Genomic DNA, 6,000 nt, shown 5'->3' with positions numbered 1-6,000 from the left:
GGGGGGCTAGCCGCCCGTTGTATAGCCCTTCGCAACGGGCCTTCCTCCCTAGTAAACAATAAAAAACATATAAAAACATTAAAAAATAAAAAATAATCAATTATTATTATTATTATTATTTTTGTTAGGAATTTTGGTTGATAAAGAGTTCCATCGAAACGAACAACCACTCGAGATGTTCGTACTTCTTGTTCTTGTTGATGTCATCTTCTGTGGGTGACGTCCTGTGTTTTGAAACAACAAAGAATTAAACATCACGAAGCATCACTGTTACCAAGTTTATTATTGTCTATTTACTGTAATTTGTGAACCTTGCAGCAATTTCTTATCTGTCTATGTTTGTTGTATGAATTGCTGGTCCCCTTATTGTTTACTTTTTAAGTCTACGGAGGGCAGAGGTACTGCACTAACTGGGACTGGTATAAGAGGGAGTTTCCTAAGTCCCAACCCAGAAAGCAGCCAGAAATAAAGGGACAGCCATCCCAGGAGCAGCAGCCTGTATCCTTGAGTGCTGGGGTGAAGTCACCAACAGCGGAGAAGAAAGCACCGAGGTGTTTTTCATGCAACGAGTTGGGACACCTTAAAAGGCAGTGCCCTAAGGCAAGTACCCCCTCATACCACATGATTCCATTGGGCCCCCACCCCACTCCTCCTGATTTCAACGCAGAATGTATTCCTCGACGCCACTGTATGGAAGTCACTGTGGATGGGTGTAGTGTTGCAGCCTGGTGAGACACCAGCTCCCTATTGTCCACCATCCACCGATCTCTTGTGGATCCTAAATATCTCATCCCGGGTGAAGAAAGATGGGTGCGGTGCCTGCAGGATGCCAAAGGGATTGCTCTCCTGGTGGCCAGGATACCTATCGAATATGAAGGCTGGAATGGATCATGGAAGGTTGCTGTATATGAACACACCCCTGTGGCTATGTTTGTAGGGGAAGATCTGGCAGAACACGTACTTCGATGGCAGGAAGGACAAAATTGAGGTAATGGTCAGCACTGCATGGAAGGAGAGGCAGGCAGGCTGTTGAAAGCAGCAGCTGAGTCGAAACACTTCCCTAAAATGTCATGCGAATACAAGAAGAGAAGAAGATCTTCCCAGAGCCAGAATCCTAAGGAACCAGAACAGTTGAGGAAGCTGTTTGTTGGTGGCTTAAGCTCTGAAACTACCAATGCTAGTTCAAGGGAACACTTTGAAACATGGGGCACACTCACTGACTGTGTGGTAATTAGGAACCCACACACAAAATGTTCCCATAGGTTTGGTTTTGTAACCTATTCTTGTGTGGGGGAGGCAGAGGCTGCCATGGCAGCTCGACCACATAAAGTGGATGGCCATAACTGTGAAGTGAAAAAAGCCCTCTCCAAGCGAAATAAACCTTTTCCTTGTTGTTTACTGTGCCTGGTCCTTATGCCTATTATTTGGCCAAAAGGGAGGTCTGAAGGTCTTGTGAGGGTGCTGTGGGCCTTCTCAAGGGATCTTAATTCCAGAGTGGTGGCAGCATCAGGTGACACCTCACCTGAGTCGTGACAGGAAGTAATACAGCTGTTGCTAAGGTGGCTATGTACCAAATACAAACTTGAATTTCTCCAGCTGCATCTCACATCTTGAAAAGCTGAATGATACTTGAACAAGCAAGAACTGTTTATGCCAAGGTGCTTTTTAGGCATGTGCATATAACCTTTATGTCTTCGGGGTGGAGTGGGGAATACTGTTATGACTCGTTGCAATGCTTATGCATGTAAAAGCTGTCTGGGGATTAGTGGGAAATTACAGTGGCTGTTCTTGCTTGCCTGACTGATGACAAAGGGCAAAAGATGTGACTTGTCTTGCTTGGCTATTAGTGATCTCATACTTGCTTCAGAATCATTTGTTTCAGATGACCATCAGCTTTTAGTTCAATCATAGAAGACTGGCTGAAATAAGTTTCACAAGAATAACAAGGATTCTGTTTTCTTTGGATTCTGAAATATGTGAAAATGGCTGTTGTATAGGAAATAGCCCTTTTTAAACTGTAGAGTTAAGTAAATTTTATTTAAAGCATCTATATGCAGTCTCAGGACATAACACATTCCTGAAGTGACGCAAATCTTTTATAAAAATACAATGACATCAATAAAATCCATGCTGATAAAAAATAAACCAGAATTTAAAATATCAGCAATACATATCAGCCGTAGAATCTAAGTAGAAGCAGCTGCAAAAAAGAAAGGAAAGAGGAATGAGAGGCGGATGAAGACAGCAGTGTCAACAAAGTCGTAATTATAACCAAAAAATCTTGGAGGGCACAAATACCTTCTCCTCCTACATTCAGCTCAAAACACTTGTCAAGTGAATAAATGTAAGGAGCTTCCAGAGGTAAGGTGCCTCAACAGCAAAAATCCTGTTCCAGAACATGAATACATTGTAATTCGTAGATTCTCAGAAGGGAACTAGGTTTACATAGGTGTTGGTGCTGTCACAGAAAGTGAAAACATCCCTGATTCTCCAGTTGAGGCCGCACCTCCTGAATATAAGCATTGTGCTGGGAATCAAATGTGAAATGAATAATACTGTTGCTTGCAACATTACTCCGATACTAAGTTAATGTTCGTCTCTTGTGAAAGTGCTCTGCCTCATGCCAAGATTAATGTCTGTATATTTTATCTACATGCTTGCATTATGTCCCAGTTCTTGCATCCAAAACTTGGTCCTTATTCGTGCAGCTGATTCTTAATTTTAAATCTGTCAGCATACCTAAATTTATCTCAAAGTCAAATACAGTTTCAAATACTTCACTTAAGATATTTGGCATTGGTCATTCCAAGCCTTTACTAAAAGGAGTGGTCTGTACTCAAATAGTTCTTAGCAACCTCTCCCTTTTTCAGACTAGTTACTAATTAGAGCCATGCTAATGTAGCTGAGAAGGGTAATTTAACCCGCCTAGATTCTAATGAGCAAGGTCATAGTCCTACTTTCCTAAATGATACTACTGCTTTGCTTACCTCTATCTTAAATCAACTAGTTCTTCAAATTAAGAATATTATAGGCAATTCTTGATAACTTTACCTTGAGATTAAAATAATTTCAGTGAACTGCAGGGATATCTGATATATAACTGGGCCTGCGCTGGCATTATGTTTTGGCAAAGCTCTGAACCTGGTTAGGAGTCTACCTGCAGGTGTGAAAGCCTGGGAAGGGGTTCGCCCCTCTGTTTTGGGGAAATATTAAACACAACTTGCTTAGAAAGTGTTGGGGGGGGTGATAGGAATGATAGAGTACTTTAAAAATAAATGTTTTGTCTTGGTATTGTTGTTACACAGTCAGTTCATATTGTTTAATTTAATAAAACAGACAGTTATGCTTTTAAAACTTCATTAAATATGCTGAGCAGTACAGTTTTGTGAGCTAAGTTATACATTTATTCATGTTCTTAGTAAGTTTAAGTTTGATAAGAAGGGAAGTGCTGCATACATTTCTGTTCCCTCCCCCCTCCTCTTAGTGTGTTTTTCTGTGGCTGAAACACTTCCAAAAATGGATATGTCTAGTACTATTTTACTTGAATCTGGTATCATTTGAAGAAGCTAGGAATATTAGCGGTGTCCTAGAGCCTTGACACCCACCTTTTAGTTGCATAAAATTTTGGCACATGGCCTTAGAGAACATTCTCTGAAAACAAGCTGTGGTCTGTGCAGTAGTTGTCACCCCTGCTCTTTCCCCTGGGAACCAGCAATTATAGCTGGTTCTTAAGGCTAGAATGCTTAATCTTGTTTTGCTTTCTAGACTGACCATCCTGTAAGCAGAGCATTTCTACACTCATCTTTTTCAAGGATTTTATTAGCGGCTTTTCTAGTTTTGCACAGATGATGGGAGATCTTTAAGCTGAGCACTGTGTGGGGTTGCTGGGTCCCCCCAGCAGGCAGAGGATCCCCTGGTTTCTGGCATTCCCCCCCCCCCCGGTATTGGCCAGCTGGCTGGCGGGGGAGAGTTACCACCCCAAAAATGACATGGCTATGTCACCTGGAAGTGACATTGGTGACATCGGGGGGCATGCTCTGATTTTAGGGTAAAACTCTATGGTAGAATTAGTGTTAAATCATAGAGTTTTGCCCAAAAACCAGAGCAATGTGTCCAGTGTCACCGATGTGCCTATGTCACTTTTGGGTGACATAAGGACGGTATGCTTCTTCCCTCCCCTTTCCAAGAGTGTTGCAGTAAGTCCCCTGCCAGCTTGTTGTTTGGACCTGGCAACCCTAGCACTGTCAGGTATCTGCTCACAATAGTAGTTGCACTTCCCTCTCGCTCAGGCAGAGGGAAGAGGATATTTTGGACAGTTGTCCTGCTCTCCGTTTCCTAGTGTACAATAGTATCTGAGTCATGGTATTTCACAGCCCACGTGCTTGTTGAGCTGTATACAGAGGGCTGCAGTCTTAACAGTACTGTAAGCAGGCTGAGGCTTCATTTGAAATGGCCTTTGGAAGTCTAAATTGGGGGGGGGCCTCCAAGTGCTTTCCACTAGTTTTTCTTTCTGTCAATGCTGACACACATCTGTAGATAAGCCCTAATTTTGTAGCTGTGCGTTTTTGGAAGCTGGAACCAGGAACAAATTGTTCCCTTTCCCAGTATTAGGTTATTGTGATCGTCATTGTGACCCAGTTGAACAGGTGTTGGCACAAGCGGCAAGGAATGCAAAGTGTGAGGGAACTTGAGCTCAGGCTGTATGTAACGTGGAGTTCTGTGATTCTTTCCACTACACTTTCTTTTTTTAAAACCCAAGCAGCCTGGGTAAACTGCAAGTCACAGCAGGAATAGTGTTGGTGGGGAAAGAGAGATTAACTCTTGCTTAACTCATCCCCCTTCAGTTTTCTTTCACTTCAAAAACTTCCCCTCCAAGTTGCTTTTCAGCCATAGTGGTGCAGCATTTTGACCAACTCACAGTTCAGGCTTTTGGTTTTGCACTGGCATAGTAGGACAGATGATGATCACACTGGGCGCAACAACTGTTTAAGAGAAAAGGAAGCTTCTTGCAACACAGATGTAGTAGGTAATAGATGTGCATTTTTTCCCTCTTCAGAGCTGTTCCATAGTGAACCTTTGCTCATAACTTTCATACTTTTCTTCTATCAGAGAAATGTTCAGTTGACTCCTGCGTGAGGAATGAAATCTAACCGAGAGCAAGCAATACAGATAACGCCTGTAGGTTGTATGACCTGTTGGACTTGGTAGCTATAATTGTTTGACTTGGGATGGGTGCTTAAGAGGCAGTGTGATTATGAAGGATAGTTAATTGGTGCCCAGAAATTATTGCCATTATTCAGAGTGAAGGAAGAGATTGCTTACCAGCATGGGTAGAAGAAAAGGGCTGAATTATTTTTGTACTATTTGAAGCTTTATTCAACTCTAACTACCAATGCAGTATCTTGAGAAAGGAGATGAAAGGAGAGTAGGGTAAGATCTCAAAATTATCTTTGTGGGGAAGGCAAAGGGGAACATAGGTTATGGGAGGGGAAGAAGCACAAGGAAATGGTGACAAAAATTAAATGTGATGCGTATTTATGTCAAAACATTCACAGATCAGACCAGAAAGACTTTAATGATCTTTGTTATTATCTTTACAGTGTGTCTTTGATGGTCTCAGTGGCTCAGTGTCCCTGTCGTGGATTGGAGACAGCACTGGGGTAAGTAATAGACTGAATGAATTTTTAGAAGAAGAGGGGAAGAGATTGGATTTATACCCCGCCCTTCACTACTGGAAGGAGTCTCAGAGCGGTTTACAATCTCCTTTCCCTTCCCCTCCCCACAACAGACACCCTGTGAGGTAGGTGGGGGTGTGAGAGATCTCTTGAGAACTGCCCTTGAGAGAACAGCTCTGAGAGAACTTATGTCTGACCCAAGGTCACACCAGCAGCTGCATGTGGAGGAGTGGGGAATCAAACCCGGTTCTCCCAGATTAGAATCCACACTCCTAATCACTACACCAAACTGGCTTTTACATATCATATGCATTCCGAAGGTTTG

General features: G+C 42.5%; 1 protein-coding gene across 1 annotated transcript in view; it reads left to right on the top strand.

The window, feature by feature from the left end:
- The first annotated feature begins 5,604 nt into the window (after positions 1 to 5,604).
- The window catches only part of SORT1 (sortilin 1), a 30,186-nt gene continuing 29,790 nt past the window's right edge, over positions 5,605 to 6,000 (top strand). The window contains exon 1 of the mRNA XM_015412130.1: positions 5,605 to 5,660. The gene's annotated coding sequence lies outside the window, so the exon portion shown is untranslated. The remainder of the gene's footprint in view (positions 5,661 to 6,000) is intronic.

The sequence above is a fragment of the Gekko japonicus genome, unplaced genomic scaffold (assembly GCF_001447785.1).
Source record: "Gekko japonicus isolate JY-2015 unplaced genomic scaffold, Gekko_japonicus_V1.1 scaffold697, whole genome shotgun sequence".
Classification (NCBI taxonomy): Eukaryota; Metazoa; Chordata; class Lepidosauria; order Squamata; family Gekkonidae; genus Gekko; species Gekko japonicus.
This window is presented reverse-complemented; position numbering and strand designations above follow the sequence as displayed.